Source organism: Notolepis coatsorum (genome assembly GCF_963971535.1).
Source record: "Notolepis coatsorum genome assembly, chromosome: 1".
Lineage (NCBI taxonomy): Eukaryota > Metazoa > Chordata > Actinopteri > Aulopiformes > Paralepididae > Notolepis > Notolepis coatsorum.
In genome coordinates this window covers 222,068,673-222,087,722 of record NC_140165.1, presented here as the reverse complement: position 1 = coordinate 222,087,722, position 19,050 = coordinate 222,068,673, and positions in this window count along the sequence as shown.

Genomic DNA, 19,050 nt, shown 5'->3' with positions numbered 1-19,050 from the left:
GTTCTGAGATGGATAGCACATGACAAGAGATTCAAACCAGGGAGGCTGGACCATGGATTCAGAAGGTGTGAGAGGGGGGGGGGGGCAACAGCGATATGCAAAATGATAGAGAAGGGGGAAATGCAAGCATTACAAAAATTAAAGGAGAAATTTGGACTAGAAAACAAGGACCACTTCAGATATCTACAGATTAGAGATTACTATAATAAAGAAATAAGAGGGGACAAGGAAGAAGAACAGAATGGAATAATTAGGATGATAGTAAGGGCATACGAAGGAGGGAAAGGAAGGGTAATATCAGCACTGTACCGGGCTATAATGACCAGCAAGGGACACACGACCGATTATATAAGGGAGAAATGGGAGAGAGAACTAGAGATAGGAATAACAGGGAAGGAATGGGGGAACATATGCGAGGTGCAACATTCAACCACAGGATCGAGGATATGGAAAGAGTTTGGATGGAAAAACATAATCCGATTCTTTATAACCCCAGAGCTGAAGGGAAAATATGCACCAACACAAAGAGCATGCTGGAGGATGTGTGGGAAGGATGGGGCAAATCACACGCACATATTCTGGGGATGTCAGAAGCTGAAGGGATATTGGGAGGAGATAGGGGAGGCAATGATCAGAATATTAGGATACGGGTTACCACAAACAGGACTGGTGCTTTACTTAGGAGACCTGACACACGAGGGAATACAAGGGGGGGACAAATATTTAATAAAGATAATGTTGATAGCGGCCAGAAAAGCAATAACAAGACTGTGGTACAAAGAAGACCCACCGACAATAGCACAATGGGTAGGAATAGTGGAGGAGATACAGGATATGGAGAGGATAACACACATGCTGAGGTTACAGGAAGAGAAATTTGGAGAAAGATGGGGAAAGTGGGAGGATTACAATGGGAACGAAAACGACATCACAGAGGAAGAACCAAATGCATCACAAGAGGGCGAAGGGTAAAGGAGGAAAGAGGTTCAAGGAGGGTCTCTGAACCCATGTCACACACTTTTGACTTAGTTAGTATTTTCTGATTTCTTTTTTGTTTTTGGGTATTACAATTGTATTACATTTTTTGTACTTTATTATTTATGTCTGTTTAACAATGTTGTATTAATAATCAAGGAAGATGTGGTTTGTAAATGGGTGAATCAAAAGGCAAAGATAAATTTAGTATAAAAGGAATAGAAAGGGCGAAGGATAAGAGAAGAAAGAAATTCAAGGAGGGTCACTGGACCCATACCATACATATTTGCCTTAGCCAGTATCTAATCCTTTTGAGTAGGTATTAAATTGGTCTATACCTGTTCAAGGGCGGTATACAATCAGTCTTTGTATTAAGTGCCTGGAAAAACAACTGAAATGGAAACATATAACCAACAATGCTATTCATGTAACCATTTATGTACACTGCATTATTTCATATTGTGTTATGGGATCCATTTTTGTGTAAGTGTTGTTTGTCTATAAATGTTAATAAAAATTTCAGTTAAAAAAAAAAAAAAAACTGACTTCGTTATGTCGAGATAACAAAATAATAAGTCGTTATCACGAGAAAACGGACTTTGTTTTCTCGTGATAATGAGAAAATTATCCTGTTATGACGGGAAAACAAATTAAATTAACTCATTATCACGGGAAAACGGAGTAAATAAAATTTATGAATGTACGGCCGCTTAGGGCTTCCGTAGTATAGTTATATAGGCTACTATATGATATATAGGTGTATAGGCTACTTGATGATATATAGGCTACTATATGATATATAGTTATATAGGCTACTTTATGATATATAGGTCTAAAGGCTACTATATGACATACAGTATAGTTATATAGACTACTATATGATGTCTCACTTTACATTACTTTGCTCCACACACACACACATGAATAAATAAAAGTGTGTTCTGAATCATTCATTTGGGAAAGACAGTACATGTGCAGCTTACTGAAGAATTACTGAATCATCCATTTATTTTTATTAAAACAAGACACACACTTCCAGTAAGTATAGTTACCTCTTGGGGAGAAATATTAATCAACGTTTTAAAGTTTGGCAGGGGGATTCCCCCCCCCCCATGGAACCAGAGAGGACATTAAATGGCAACAGTATAGAAGAAACTAAAAAGCAACCAATTTGTACTTGTATTTGTATGTGTACGTGCAGACATATACTGTAACTCATTCTCTCTCTTTCTCTCTCTCTCTCTCCATCTCTTTCTCTCTCTCTCTGACACACACCAATCCTGAGAGAGAGGGAGTATTCAAACTACCGCTGTGAAAGTGCTAATAAACATACAGAGACAGAGAGAGAAAGACACACACCCATGGAGAAACAGAGAGAGAGATAGAGAGAGACAGAGGGTAATGGATAGAAATTAAACAGTTTAAAAGAAAAGTACAGTGGCAAAAAGAAAGAGGAAGGTAGAGAATACAGTTCAGCACAGCCAAGAAATGGAGAAAAACTCTGCCAGATGTGATAAAACTTCAGAGAGAGAAGATCTTTTGGCTTTTCTCTCTTTTCAACTTTCTTTCTGTATTTTACTTCCACTCTATTTCTCCCTCCAAGTGTTCTCATCCTCCTCCTCACCTCTCTCTCTCTCTCTTTCTCTACAGGCTACTTATCCTTGAGGTTCGTATCTCCCTCACAAAGCCGCAGAAGGTCCAAACATTGTGAGTCTGTGCTCTGCCTCGGCGGAGCGGAACAGAATAATGTGTGTGTGTGTAACTGAAGGATGTGGCCCCAGGTCAAAGTGGGAGCAAACAGTGTGCGGTAGCTTGAAGGTTGAAAGAAACGCACCCACAAATCCCAGTTTGTCTGGTTCAGGAACCCGGGTGGATGGGTTTGCATGTGTTGAAAGCCTGTTCTGAAGGTAGCAAAGAAATCTGCTTTACAAAGTACACAGAGTTCACCAACATAGCCCCCCTGTGGGGGTGTCCACCGTCTCTACGGGTGAGCTACAGGGCTTTCCCCATCCCACATTCCTCCAACACATAAGGAATCCAAATGTAGATTTCTCCTAGAACCATGCCTGGATTGCACACTCCCTGGGGCCCCAAACCGTCAGGGGCCCCACTCCACCAAAGGCAGGATTTGTATGTATAGTGTATATATTAATTGCATCATTTCACTTGATTTAAATTGGAATATCTGCACGCATTATTCTAATTGAAAGGGGCTCTAGTCTACTGTTTAAAGTACTTTACTTTTTTCAGATATTCTTTACCAAAAAAGCCCTAAAAGTTAGTATTCCAGAGCTGTTTTTTTTTTTTTTTACAAGAAATTCTTCCCATGGGAACGTGCTCCAGGACCCCCCTAGTTACAACGATTCTCAATCAATTAGGGATGCCTTGGGTTTGTGGAAGAAAAGAAGACTGTCAGACTCTGGTGTGTGTGTTTGATGTAGCAGAAAGGATAACTAGCTGATATTGTTGTGATTAGCATAGTCCCTCTTGATCAGAGCAAACGGCATGAGAGATCGTGTGTCCATCCCTGCTTACTGGAACAAGGAGACGGCATGAGACGCTTGAAAACCAATTAATCATGGATTTGGAACACATACACACTGGGTTAAAGAGAAGCTAAAATTCCAGATTGCTAGACCAAAACCCTGAAGCTTAAAGGAACACGCCAATATTTTGGGAAATTAGCTTACCTTTAAGATAGATACCAGTTTCCTCTCTGTGCGTTCAGTAGAGAGCTATCTGGCTGCCAGATAGCCTAGGCATTGTCCAACTAACACCTCTCCCGAAGGCTAACCGATCATGTCCGCTTCCATTCATTGTGCTAAGCTAGGCTAACATGCAGCCAGTTAGCATTCTACAGAATGCACAGAGAGGAAAGTGGTATCTATCTTCTTGTCTCTCTCTCTGGAGAAGACGGTAAGCTAATTTTAGTGTTCTTTTAAAGGAACTAGAAAAAGGTTTGAGATAGATAGGCAACGGTGGGAATGCTCAACCTTCTAACCGGTGTCGTCCAGCCTGAGGAGCCACCGCCACAACTAAACGCACATACATACACATACTTGAGTACGGGGTCCTGTGTAACACAGTGGGCAGAGTGCTTGGTTCTCTGAGCTTGGAAACACCACTGTCGGTGATAGGGGTTCAATTTCCACGGCCACCCATACTGGAAGAAGAATGGTTATTCCATTGAAAGGTACTTTGAGTAGTACTGATATTAGAAAGGAGATATTGAAATGCAGTAATTCATCAATTCATTCTCATATACACATGTCCTGCTCCTCCTAGGCCGTTCATGTGGTTCTCACTATTCTCACAAAACTATAAATGCTAACTACTCTTTAATGACTTGCCCGATCATGATGATATTTGAAATGTGCCATTACTGTGTGATATCCTAGCATTGTGAGATGTATATGACCACCGTTTATTTCTCAAGAGCAGATTTTGTTTCCTGCTCCTCCTAGGCCGTTCATGAGATTCTCATTAAACCTAAAGGGTGGCATCTAGTGGGCACCATTTTTAAAAGTTGTATAAAGACCAAGTTAGAGGCACACGGTCAAAATGTGTCATTGAGGAATCGTGTTGTTTCAGGGATATACCCGCTGTCGGCCACTGACAGCATATGTTTGTTTACTGTTCAAGTGAGGTTAACTCATTGGATGCCATACTTCAAATGGCGATCAGATAATTGGATTATTTCTTTTGCATTACATCAGATACAAGGTAAGAACACTATATATAAATTTGATTGTTGATCTGATATTTATTTCTACCCCGATCGACGCTGTCTATGTGTGTGTATGTGTGGCTGTGTCATAGGCGGAGTTTGAACTTGACGCCAGGGGGTGCGACTGCTTGGCGAACGATACGTTCGCGCGCGATTTTTTTGACCTTTATTTTATTATTTTAGCGTTTTTACAATGCCCTAACCCCTAATTTTTTATTTTATTTAGGTAGTACAGCAGCACACACACACACTCACACACACAGCACTACGGGGGATCATTTTTAACTGACTTACTCTTAATCATTGACAAAGTGACAAAGATAAAGAAGGAAATACTAAAATAAAAAGACCACAACAAGTATATTGCTGCTCCACTAGACCACTTTACTGTACCAAACATGACATACAAAAATAACAAAATACTGTGCAACACTCTGCCAAGCGCACAGCCGCGCACACGTATGCATACAGTAGGTTGTCAAAGGCTGTACAAACAAAAGTTCACATTTTCTAATAACAGCATTATTAGACATGCCAATCCAACGAAAGATGTGCTGGTCGCGCTGGAGAAAAGAAAAGAAAAAGATGTTGCGTTTGTCTTTTACATGTTATTTGTTATTCTAAGATGCTAATTCATCTGTATCTGGATAACCAATGAACGGATTCTGTCGGGGCAGGTAGCGTTATTTCGGGGAAATTGATATCTATAGTCTGGTATATTTTTCGTCCATGAAAAATGGAGGCTCTAATTATTATTATTCATAGAGACTCTCGAGCAATAATAATTATTACAGCCTCCATTTTTCGTGGACGAAAAATATACCAGACTATAGATATCAATTTTCCCGAAATAACGCTACCTGCCTCGACAAAATCCGTGCATTGGTTATCCAGATACATTAATTATCATCTCAGAATAAGTGGCTTTGTACAAGTGTTACAATGTACTATCGCGAGGGGCATTCTGCTGCTGCTGCTGCGAATGGTGGTGCTTGGCCGCGCGTTAACCCTTTCACTGCCACACTACAGAAGGTTCGCCTTATAATGTGACATGATTACTACTATAAAATGAATGTATTGTAAAACAAAACATAATAGAATTCAGATTTGTTTCTCACAATTATTATAATTTTATTAAAATAAAAATAATCTTGATTTTTTTATTTTTATTTAAAAAAAAAGAAGCAATTTCACCCCCGGCCACCAGGGGGTGCATTCCCCATAAACTCTGCCCATGGGCTGTGTGCCGTTGGTGGCAGGAGGGGGGGGGGGGGGGTGAGCCCCGCAGTCCAGGGCTCTTTTCATTAATGCACGAGGAAGGTTAATAATGATGATCTAGCGTTGATTTCAGGAAGATTCAATAATCAGGCGAAAAATGTGTTTTGTGTATTCCACTAAAGGGCTATTATCGCGTCTTTCTCTGGAATTACTAGAAATCACCAAAACTATACTCGTATTCAAAACGGTATAAAACGGAAATGTACAGATGAAAAAACATTCCGTTTTTGTACATGTTGACTGGAAGCAACTCACTGATAATCAACGGGTGTATTAGACCCATAGCTATAATTTAAGATATATTTTAAGCACTCGCAAATCTCGCAGTCCTCCCATTGATTAAAGCGGTGGCGCTCTAGCGCCCTCTCGCGCACTTAAGCGATGGCGTCCAATGAGTTAAGCAAGGCCACATTTCAGCTGCTATGAAGCAAAGAGCTGAGGTAGACCTAGAGAGTGACCTAGAGAATATATCTGCTATTGACATTTCTACAGCTAAGTCCCAAGGGTGGTTATTGTACGTTTACATTTTTTTTTTCTGGGTCACTTCCTTCATTAGTTATTATTATGCCATAGGGCATTCCTCATTAAATGGCTTTGTTGTTGTGATTTAAAATTTTGCAAGGTGCCTTTAATTAAGTCAATACCAATACATTCTTTAATAGAAATGGTTGGCAAATTATGCTGTATCATTCTTGAAAACAACTGTTTTGCATAAACACGTACAAGTTTCAATGCAAAGGAACGCGCCAACATTATGGGAAATGCGCTTACCGTCTTCTCCAGAGTCAGACAAGAAGATGTATACTGATTTCCTCTCTGTGCGTTCAGTAGAAAGCTATCCGGCTACAAGTTAGCCATACTTAGCACAAAGGAATAGAAGCAGATACGGGCCAGCAAGCTGCGTTTCCCATAATACTGGTGTGTTCCTTTAACTGGGTGGAAAGGAGGTCAGGCTTACCTCAGGCTTAAGCAAGTTCATAACAAATGATCTTTCCTCACGCATGACTTCTGAATGGTGTCTAATGGCGTTATAATTGCTTCTAGATATTACTGTGGGCTCTTGGAGTCTTCTGTCCTCATATGAAAACCCACCACGCTGGTAAATTGATTACCACCAGAGCCTCTGTAAGAGCCAGGGAAATCTGCAGCCTCTTATGAGATACCATCACTCAGTGTAATAAGAGACACCATAATGATGTTTCACCATCACTAAGATGAGATGATATCCTTGCCATGTGCCTGTGAGCGAGACACTTAACCCCCACACCAAAGAACACATCAAGCATCCAGTCACGAATAATCAGGAGAATACAAGAAGATCCTTATGATAATGTACACCAAGCGGGGGGGGGGGGGGGGGGGGGGGGGGGGGCGGACATGCAGGCCAGTAATGTACATAATGTTTAATATGTGAACTAGTTCAGCAGGAGGTTGACTTTCTCACTGGCTTTTCTATCTATGTACGGGCCTGACACCTGTGTTTCCTTGTCTTCACTGCACTAGCACAAACAGATCATTATGAATGTATTAACGTCACATATAAATACAATGTGCTTGTGTGTGTGTGTGTGTGTGTGTGTGTGTGTGTGTGTGTGTGTGTGTGTGTGTGTGTGTGTGTGTGTGTGTGTGTGTGTGTGTGTGTGTGTGTGTGTGTGTGTGTGTGTGTGTGTGTGTGTGTGTGTGTGTGTGTGTGTGTGTGTGTGTGTGTGTGTGTGTGTGTGTGTGTGTGTGTGTGTGTGTGTGTGTGTGTGTGTGTGTGTGCTTGTGTTTCAGAGCAATGTCTGTGGACCGACCAGCAGAGTGACCTATAGAGCTGCTGGTTGCAGCTAATAAATAACATCTCAGCCTGTATTTAAGATAGATAAGATATTCCTTTATTGATCCCCTTGGGTACATGTGGGCGTCATAGCAGCATGGGGGAGGGGGGGGGGGGTACATGTATGGGCAGGGTAATAATAGAAAGACGTAAATATAGGCAATACAATTTTATCTGAATATATTTTTTAAATAACTGAGGGGTTCTCCAGGATAGGTTCTCCTCCTCGCTGCCACCAGCTCGACTCCCACTACAGAGCTAGCCTTCCTCACCAGCTTGTTCAGTTTGTTGTCCCTTGAGTTGATGTAGACCGCCCAGCATACAACAGCAAAGAAGTGGATGCTGGCTACTGCATCAGTCTATTGCACACATTGAAGGATCATACAGGCATCCCACGAATGAACAGAATCTCACTAAAAGAAAAAAGATAAGTATGCAGATAACATCCTGTTCTGTGCTGTATATTAAACTTAACCTGGGGTGTATCTGTTCTTTTCATATTCTAATAGGTATTTAATAGGTCTTCTTGGTATGAGCCTCGGGGGGCCAAATCCTTATTTCATAATAATATATAATATTGAGTGCTTAATTTAAATTTCCCACTGCTAAAACCATGCATTGGTGTTGGTACGGTAGCTTGTGCCTCAAGTCATCCTAACAGTTTTTCCAGTGTAATTCGGAATTCTGTCTTGTGGTGCGCTGTGGGAGCTAGCAGTGTTAGCCACAGCCTTGTAGCTCCATCAGAGGTAAATAGGAGGTGATCCACGCAGTAAAACCCAGGGGCTGTAGGAGCTTGAGAGGCAGATTACATACACACATACTGTACACACACACACACACAGTGTTGGAAGAACTACACAGTTCCTTTACTTAAGTAAAAGTAGAAATACCCAAACAAATGAGTACTCTGGTAAAAGTCCTCCATTCAAATTCAACTTAAATAAAAGTATAGACTTATTTGCTATTGAAGGTACTTAAGTATCTAAAGTGAAAGTATCCATTCTACATGACGTTTGTGTATTCCAGTGCTTGGGAGCATTCAATCCTCAATCCATTGTCGATTTCTGCTTCTCTGATTAAAGGTCATGTTAAAGTGGTGTGTGGTCCATTTATGCTGCTCTGATTAAACGTTATGTTTTAAAGTGGGGTGTGGTTCATTTATGCTGCTCTGATGAAAGGTCATGTTAAAGTGGTGTGTGGTCCAGCTATGCTGCTCTGATGAAAGGTTATGTTAAAGTGGTGTGTGGTCCATTTATGCTGCTCTGATAAAATGTTATGTGAAAGTGGTGCATGGTCCAGTTATGCTGCTCTCATTAAATGGTATGTTAAAGTGGTATGTGGTCCAGTTATGCTTCTCAGATTACATCCTCTTGACAGGCTTCAAATGTGAAAGTATATAATCTTCATAAAATTCTTTCCACGTTCTCTATGCAAAATCTTTTTTCTTCAAAGTACCTAGTAGTAACTGATGGGTTCAGATGAATGTAGTGGAGTAAAAAGTACAATATTTCCTTTGAAATGTAGTGGAGTAAACGTATAAAGTTCCCTCAAATGAAATGACTCACGTAAAGTACAAGTAGCTCGAAATTACACGTTAATGTCCCCATGGGCCGGACACGTCTTCTTTAAACAAGTCAAGAAGAAACATCACAATAAATCAAGAACAAAACAAAAACACCATGAAGTCCAAAGAATTTAAAATAAATGAATGCAACACTCCTAGACATACTCCCACGCGAAGGTAAGGAAAAACTCACTAAAACCTAGCAATAGGAAAAAATGCACCACAGGTTATATGGAAGAGAGAAACCTTACAACAAATAAGTGCATGCAATAGCAACTTGGGTACATAAGAACATTTTGAAAGATTGAAAATAGAGCTGATGACAAAGGTATGGGGGCGGCGTAGAGGGGATCGCATCCTCCCAGCCATCATCACAGGACGTCCACCACTCCGGTCCGCCTATTCTTTAATCCCAGCCGAAGAGTGCTGCCGAGTGCTTCCGCGTTTTCCCTGATTGGCTGCGACACGCCCCGCGGCAGCGCGGCAGCCGCAGAGCGGAGCGGCAGAGCGGATTATGTAGCCGTAATCCCCGCTGTTTTTCCATCAATGCTTAGCTCAACTGGTACGCCGCCGTGCTGTGGAGCCTGCGGTGCGGTTGGTCACAAGTTCGAATCACTTCAATTTTTATTTTTTTTATTTTTTACGTTTATCATCTCTCGCTATAAACGTGCATTCTTCCGCTGGTTAAGTTTAGGCATTCTTTCGGAGTTGGTTAAGGTTAGGGTTAAGTTAAGGTTAGGGTTAAGGTTAGGCATTATTTCGGAGTTGGTTAGGGTTAGGGTTAAGTTAAGGTTAGGGTTAAGGTTAGGCATTATTTCGGAGTTGGTTAAGGTTAGGGTTAAGTTAAGGTTAGTGTTACGAAGGATCAGATTAAACCGAATATATATATTTATTACTTGATATATATTGCATAGTATTTGTATATCGTCTGATATCCCTTGTGTATTCTTTGTACATATACACGGAATATCCCTTTTACCTAGTACAGACCATAATATTTCGTTCTCCTATTGGATAGCGATCCACTAGGCGCCACTGCCATACCCCCAAGGTCTAGTTCAAAGTCACCGCCAAGGCTTGCCTGGACATGCCCGGTTCTGCGCAAGAATACGAGACAGGAATAAGGCTGGTACTAGATTATTCACCGTACGTATAAATACGTCGCAGGTGGATACAGCAGCACTTAGCCTAAAGTCAAGTTAACCTAGAAACGTGTTACCCTCAAACGTAAAGCCTTCATCACGAGTCAAAGACCAAGTGAAGTGAGCAACCGTGCATCTAAATAGAGCACTTATAACCGCGTGCGAATAGGATAGTAAAGTGTCAGAGCTTAGTGGAATAACGTCAAGTTCGACCTAGCTAATGTGAAGTACCGCGCACCGGAGAATCTACACCGGTGAATGCAGAGCCCTTTCCAGCTGGATTATTGCTTTGGTCCTGTGGCTGTTGGAGCGGAGGAGAATCGTCTACACCCACTACTGTGTGGGATTTACCCGTGAGGAACATCACTCGAGCCCGTCTCTAGGAGAGGCTGGCTGGCTTTCACCTATGCTGCACGCATACTTGGATTACAGCTGCTGCTTTCGTCTGCCGATCAAGGGAGTAATGTACCGACTCCCGTAGCTGGAGCTTATTGATTCCCCGTTGATCCAGAGTTTGCATTCGAACATTTCCTCCCCCTGCTGGCGTACAACCGGAGGGACCCTACTAGTATCTCCCGCTGCCCTACTAGTGTACCATAGATATAATTCCTATTGATACAGGTGGTATTTATTATCTCCTGCGTACTATTCTAATGGACTTACGCTCTTGACTTACTCACGCACATTCTTCGCCTTACAAGCGCAATTCATAGTTATCATCCTGTAACCTACCGTTGCTATAATAATAAATATTACTCTAACCAAGATTTGTTGTGGAACCGTGTCATTGTGGAGGTGTTCATATCATATACCTGTGTACTGTATGGCCAGTAGTAATGTACATAAGACAGTAGTGGTTTAATGATACCATACTTATTAATACAGTCAGGGAATTGTACCCCTCAGTTACAGTTAGGGTTAAGGTTAGGCATTCTTTCGGAGTTGGTTAAGGTTAGGGTTAAGGTTAGGCATTATTTCGGAGTTGGTTAAGGTTAGGGTTTGTCACAGAGAATGCCTGTCTGTATTTCTTGACGTGGAGAATGCAGCCTATTTCCGCACTGCCGCTCTCTCGCGCTGCCGCGGTCACATGGGCGTCATGGCCAATCAGAGAAACGTGACGCACTCTTCCGCTGGGATAAATATAGACGCCTCCGGTCCTCAGCAGGAGACAACCTCTCACAGGGAGACGGGTAATTTGAAGCTGTGCAAAATGTTTATTTTCTTGTAATATTTCCTATTGAAGTAAGACAGATCTGTTTGAGTTGCGACAGCCTCATGCATGCTAGAAAACATGTCCTGTACTGTACAAACCGGCAGGAACACCAACCGCTGAAGTGCCCTTGAGCAAGGCACTTAACCCCCAACTGCTCCAGTGGAGTTGCTCAGTGGCCAATGGTGTCGACTGTGGTTGTACTGGGCAGCTCCCAAGTGTGAATGGAACTGTGTGAATGTGAAGCAGGGCGTTCCTGAAAAAGAGCATCTGTGCTCAGCAAACCTACCCTGGGTAAATAAAGGTAAAAAAAAAAAAAAAAAAAAAAAAAAATTAGACCACATGGAACAATGATGCTGTAGACACACACATTTTCATAATGTACTCTATATGATTTTCTTTCATATTTTCAACCATATTGGGGAGGCAAGGTGGCCTAGAGGTCAAGAGGTCGGCCAGTAACCGAAAAGCACAGACAGGAAGGAGATGTATTCCAGCTGGTGGCTGGTATCACATCTAAAGTGTGCACCATCTTTGCCTAAGTGCCATTGAGCAAGGCACTGAACCCCAAAGCTGCTCCAGGGGCGCTGCACTGCAGGCGACCCTGCGCTCTGACCTCTCTGGTGCAATGTGTGTGTGTGTGTGTGTGTGTGTGTGTGTGTGTGTGTGTGTGTGTGTGTGTGTGTGTGTGTGTGTGTGTGTGTGTGTGTGTGTGTGTGTGTGTGTGTGTGTGTGTGTGTGTGTGTGTGTGTGTGTGTGTGTGTGTGTGTGTGTGTGTGTGTGTGTGTGTGTGTGTGTGTGTGTGTGTGTGTGTGTGTGTGTGTGTGTGTGTGTGTGTGTGTGTGTGTGTGTGTGTGTGTGTGTGTGTGTGTGTGTGTGTGTGTGTGTGTGTGTGTGTGTGTGTGTGTGTGTGTGTGTGTGTGTGTGTGTGTGTGTGTGTGTGTGTGTGTGTGTGTGTGTGCGTGCGTGTGTGTACAGTAACTACAGTAAGAGAGATAGGTGAAAAGACACAATTGCCTTGTGTACATTGACAATAAAGTATTCTTCTTCTATAATTGGTCAGCTGGGTTTGAAAAGACTATCAACTATCATGTTCCCTTGTTCTGGGTTATTCAGAATAGTTGCCCCCCCCGCCCCCCCCCCAAACATCTTCATCCAGTCTGACCCTCTGACTCGCACACAGAGCTGCCTCTACGCACAGCTTGCCAAGCTCTGCCCTGAGTGCCTCATTACTGGAACCAAAACTGACCTCTGTGACCAAAGTAGTTTGAAAGAAAATTTATATAAAAGTATCATAAATAACCAAATATATCAAGCTTGACTGAACATTTCTGAGTTACACAGTGATATAACTATCAGAAAAGTAATCAGACTACCTGTGGCTGCGTTCATCGCTGTTTCCATGGACACGGTGAATAAACATGGCAGCATGCACACACCGTGATGTGACATTATTAAGCCTTTTTCAACTCATTTTCTGTTCTTATGTGTAAAGTAGGCTAAAAGGATAGGGGAACAATGCATATAGAATTATATTATAGTACTTATTCTCATGGAATAATGTGAGAATATGTAGCACCGGTTAGTTTGAGCAGGGATTTGACAGGTTGTTTTTTGACAGTGGAATGTCGTCCCTCTCTGTGTGGGAGTGTGATCTGGCGCTCATCAAAAACATTTGGACATACCTGTTCTAGAGTTACACTATCTAGACATGAGTCTTCCCTATGGCGTTGCTATGGGGATCAGTGTTGCGTGAGATAAACCAATTACCGGGAATGTTGTCCTTGGCAACGGTCAGACTGGACACACTTTCAGACTGAACGATGAAGTGAAACGGAACGCAATTCAGGCTGATTATCAGACAAATACTTAAGAGAGTTGAAGGGGACTGTGAGCAGAATGTAATGTAACTTTTAATGATCATAACTCACATGTCACCCTAACTTCACTCACATGTTGTTCAGGTTGGTGCAGTAGTACTGTACAGTAGGTGAGAAGCCTATGAAACCATATTTTCCTTAAATGTTATTGTAAATGGTAAATGGCTGCATTTATAAAGCGCTATTATCCAAAGCTCTTTACAATTGTGCCTCACATTTTACCCATTCACTCACTGATGGCGGAGGCAACCATGCAAGGTGCCAACCTGCTCATCGGGAGCAATTTGGGGTTAAGTGTCTTGCTCAAGGACACTTTGACAAGCTGCCCGGGAGGAGCGGGAATCGAACCGGGACCCTCTGGATTGCCAGACGACTGCTCTACCTCCTGAGCCACCTTCTGTCATCTGTGTAATATAGCCTTGCCATTTCATAAAAAATAAGTGATCTGAATAAGAGAAGGGGGGGGGGGGGGTTGGCTGAGCTTATTACTTTCATAACGGCCCTTTGCAGAGTTCTGCTCAGTAGGTGCGAACTGATGATGATGAAGTCTGGATGTGATATGGGTCGGCATAAATATCGCTCTTGCTCTCTCTTTCTCTATCTTTCTTTCCCTCTTGCTCTATCTTTCTCTCTATCTCTTGCACTCTATATATCTCTCTCTCTTTTTCTCTCTCATCTGAACTCTGTCCCTCGCTCCCAAAACTAATCTCATTCACTTTAAAGTGTGATCACAGGGAGGTTTTGTTGGGAACCCTGTGGACCTTATTAGGTCCAACATTTAGAACACAATTATCACAGTCAGGCTTCCCATGCAAAGTCTTAAATAAAGAGAGAGACATTTCCAACGTTGCCCAGTGATATCAAATATGTGATGCTAGCTAAAGGGCCTTGAGACGTCCTGGGGCCCATATTTATCAAACTTCTAAGAGTAGGAGATACTGATCTAGGATCACTGCTCAGGTCACATGACTATATACACCCTCACTTCTAAGAGTAGGAGATACTGATCTAGGATCACCGCTCAGGTCACACGACTATATACACCCTCACTTCTAAGAGTAGGAGATACTGATCTAAGATCACCGCTCAGGTCACACGACTATATACACCCTCACTTCTAAGAGTAGGAGATACTGATCTAGGTTCACCGCTCAAGTCGCGTCTATTCTTATCCTACATCCTACACTGTACATTGGAGGTGGTTGGGTGGATGGGGGGAGGTTGGGTAGGAGGGGTGGGTGGGTGATACTGTACAACTGTACAAGCAAAACTGTACATTGGAATATTGACAAGACCATACTTGGTAATTTACTGTACATTGGAGGGGGTTGTGTTAGGACATTTACAGGGGCCAGTTTCAAATTGCAGTCTCCTGTAGGTGTTTTTTGAGAGTGTTTTTGAAAGTGGGTAGTGATTCACATTCCTTTACAGCTTTGGGTAGGGCGTTCCACATTGATGTGGCATAATTGCGAAACGTGTTTAGTCCCTTGTTTGAGCCGAATCTGGGTTTAACATGATTTGTGGAGCTCCCTCTGGTGTTGTGATCGTGGTATTCACTGACCTTTGGGAAGTATTTTGACATGTACATGGGTACCTTGGTCGTGTAGTGTATCTTGTAGACCAGGCCCTGCATTGCAAGTTGCTGTACTCTGTCGTCTACTCTAAGCCATCCTAGGTTGTCAAAGTGGGCAGGGGTGAGGTGGGTTCTAGGAGTAAGGTCAAGCAGTAGTCTGACCAGTTTGTTTTGAGATGTTTGTAATTTTGTTTTTAGCGCCTTTGAGGTGCTTTGGTACCATGAGGTGCAAGCATAGTCGTAGTACCCTTGAATGAGTGCTCCTGCCAGAGTCTTCAGGGTATTCTTGTTTACCAGTGAGGAGATCTGGTACAAGAATCGAGTTTGTTGGTTGACTTTTTTTATTACATTGGATGCCATTTTGTCACAGGAAAGATTTGCATCTAGGATGGAACCCAGGTAGGTAATATCTTCTTTCCTTGTGACAATATTGTCACCCACTGTAACTGAGAAGCCGTCGGTCTTGCTGAGTTTGTTATTTGAACCAAAGAGAATGGACTCTGTTTTGAATAATGATAGTTTGTTATCAGCGAGCCATATGCAGATTTTGCCTAGTTCTGAGCTGAGGTGGGGCTAATCGAAAGGACCGGACACGGACGCGTTAAACAGCAATAAATTAATTTAATATAACAGTCCGGTTCTGTGTTTGTTTGTGTCTGTAGATTGTTGGTGAACAACTAACTTTAGGTTATTTTGAACGCGTCCGTGTCCAGTCCTTTCGATTAACCCCACCGTTCATTGTAAACAATGATGCATGTAGTTACTGTGTGTTGTTGTAGCCACCGGTTAATTCGCGATTTTTTATTGGTTTGTCATGACAAACCAATTACATAATCCAACATATGTGTAAAGGCACAACATATTCCAGTTAAGGGTATATATTTTTAATGATTCGTTACGGCGTAATCAATACTTCCATTTGTATAAATTGCGTTAAGCGGAGCTTAGTATTGCTTCTGGCTGAGGGGCATGCGCGCGCTCGGCCAATCAGAGCAACGCGGAAGGGCAAGTTGGCTGCCGAAAGTATTCACGCGCCCAATCGCCCAACTCTTTCGAAGTTGGTTAAGGTTAGAGTTTGGAATCAGGGCTGGCGTTCTATCGCCATGCTCTAAGACAAACTCTAACCTTAACCAACTTCGAAAGAGTGCCTAAACTTAACCGTCGAAAGAACTTGCCGTCACACGATTGGTGCACAGGTCACATGACCAGAAACGTCAGTGGCCAATCAGATTGCAAACATGCAAACATGGGTTAGGATAATAATTTAGGCGCTCAGGTCACACGACTATATACACCCTCACTTCTAAGAGAAGGAGATACTGATCTAGGATCACTGCTCAGGTCACATGACTATTAATACACCCTCACTAAGACTTATAAGCCAATCTGGTTTGATGAATACAGGCCCTGATATTCAATGGTGATGGAATGGCAGTAGCATATAACAGAATGGCATGTCAGATGAGATGGGAATACAAAGTGGGTATGACTACAAGGAAACATTACATAGAATCTGCTACTCATCTGCCATAAATGCATGGAGGTGATGCATGTGTTCTTTATTATGTTTGTTTGTTTGTTTGTTTGTTTGTTTGTTTGTTTGTTTGTTACTACCTTTACATATTTAAATATCATGGAAAATGAAGGTTTAGCAAGGTTTTAAATTGTTTACCTTCTCTACATGTGTGTGGAATCTTAACCCTTTCACTGCCGCACTACCAACGGTTAACCCTTTCACTGCGACAATACACAGAAGGTTAACCCTTTCACTGCCACACAACAGCCGGTTAACCCTTTCACTGCCACATGACAGAAGGTTAACCCTTTACTATCACACAACCGACGGTCGGGTTAACCTTCTGTCGTGTGGCAGTGAAAGGGTTAAGGCCCATCCAAGCTCACTCAGCACAAGAGCCCCTGTATACTTCTAAGTACTTTTGACGGGTTTTAAATGTATGCTTTTCCACAAGATCCACCACCAAACTGAACAGACGGTGAGCCCGCTTCCCATTGTCTTAGTTACGTTTTCAATATGAATGGCCCATGAGAGATGTCTAATGTGATGCCAAGTACTAACCAAGTCATCTACAGTACCTGCTCAATTCCTAAACCTCTCAGAGACACATTGAGTTTCGGGTTTGACTTTAACATGTAATGTGAGTCAAAAACAATAGATTGTTTTTTAACTTATCAAGCGGGCAGAAAAGTGGCAATTTTTTTACTTGAGGACTGCATACGTTTTTTGCAAACCAAAACAACATACTTTATCCTTATAGCACATGCATGAGCCTGGTCTCTTTTGAAAGATGACATTCTGAAGTTCACTTTTAATGCTAACGTAATAGAGTAACATAGGTCTGAACTTGAGTTGTAGAAAAAGTTGTTACTCAAGTTTTTCTGTAGTAGTTAGTAGTCCAGAGGTAGTATTTCCCCAGAAGGTGGTATGGCTTACACATCCATACGGACCCATAGCCTGAAGCCGTATGTAGTACATGTCCTAATTTCATAAAGATCCATTCAGAAATGAGTGATTAGGAGTGATTTTGGTACTGTGTACAAAAGAAAAACTGAGTTTTCTCATGGACTTCAATTCATTCTGCTGTTTTTCTCTTCCTGTTTTCGCTCGTTAGTTTTTTTTAGTTTTTTAGATTCATACATCCCTACGTGGTGTTTCATTGGTAAGCCACACTCATTGGCTACAACGATCCACAATAATTTTCGAGATCGGATCTAGATTGACTGATTGGAACTACTGCGCCAAGAGTCGGGAGTGGTATTTTGCGCAATACCGTGTATTTTGCACAAGCCTCAAATACCGGCATGTAACTCGAGAACCGCTGAACGGATTTTGTGGGATTTTGTCGCTATCGACAGGCAACAAATAAGCCTTCAATTCGATATATATATATTGTATTACAAAATATGCACAACTGAGCCACTAGGGGTCGCCAAAGTGCCGGTGGGCAAATCATCCTAACTTAAATTAAGACCATCCTGTTGTTCACTACCCAATCGGATAGAACCCCTTGTTTAGAGCCCTGTCTAAGACCAATGGAAGGTTTTTTGTGAATATGGTGACCAGTAATGGCCCAAGGCAGCTCCCTTGTGGAATGCCAGAATGTACATGTTTAATGTCAGAGAGACCATTGGGGGCGATAGTGGCTCAGGAGGTAGAGCAGTTGTCTGGTAATACGGAGGTTCCCGGTTTGATTCCCACTCCTCCCGGGCAGCGTGTCGAAGTGTCCTTGAGCAAGACACTTAACCCCTAATTGCTTCCGATGTGCAGGATGGCACCTTGCATGGTTGCCTCTGCCATCAGTGTGTGAATGTGTGGGTGAGGAACAGATTGTAAAGTGCTTTGGATAAAAGCTGTTATATAAATGCAGCCATTTACCATTGAAGAATACTTACTGGTCGGCTCTTTTCCTCACATGATATACAGCAGCCGCTTCAAGGGTACAGAAAGAAAAATGTCAACACTGTGTGGAACCCAATGATAGCACACAGTCACACACACGCACGCACGCACATATTAAGTTAGCCTGGGGTGGTGTCTGCCAAGTGGGGCTTCATTTCAGACACAACACACACACACACACACACACACACACACACACACACACACACACACACACACACACACACACACACACACACACACATATACACACACACACACACACACACACACACACACACACAGGTGGACAGACATTTACTATGCAAGGTGTCAACTAGCATAAGCATGCACACTCACACACAGACAGTAGGCTACAACTCTCCCTGAGGTAACATACATTGACGGACAGGAGTAAACAGAGCTGTGGACCAGGGAAGGATGCCACAGGAAAGAAAAAACAACAGCCCTGAAAGATGCAATAAAAA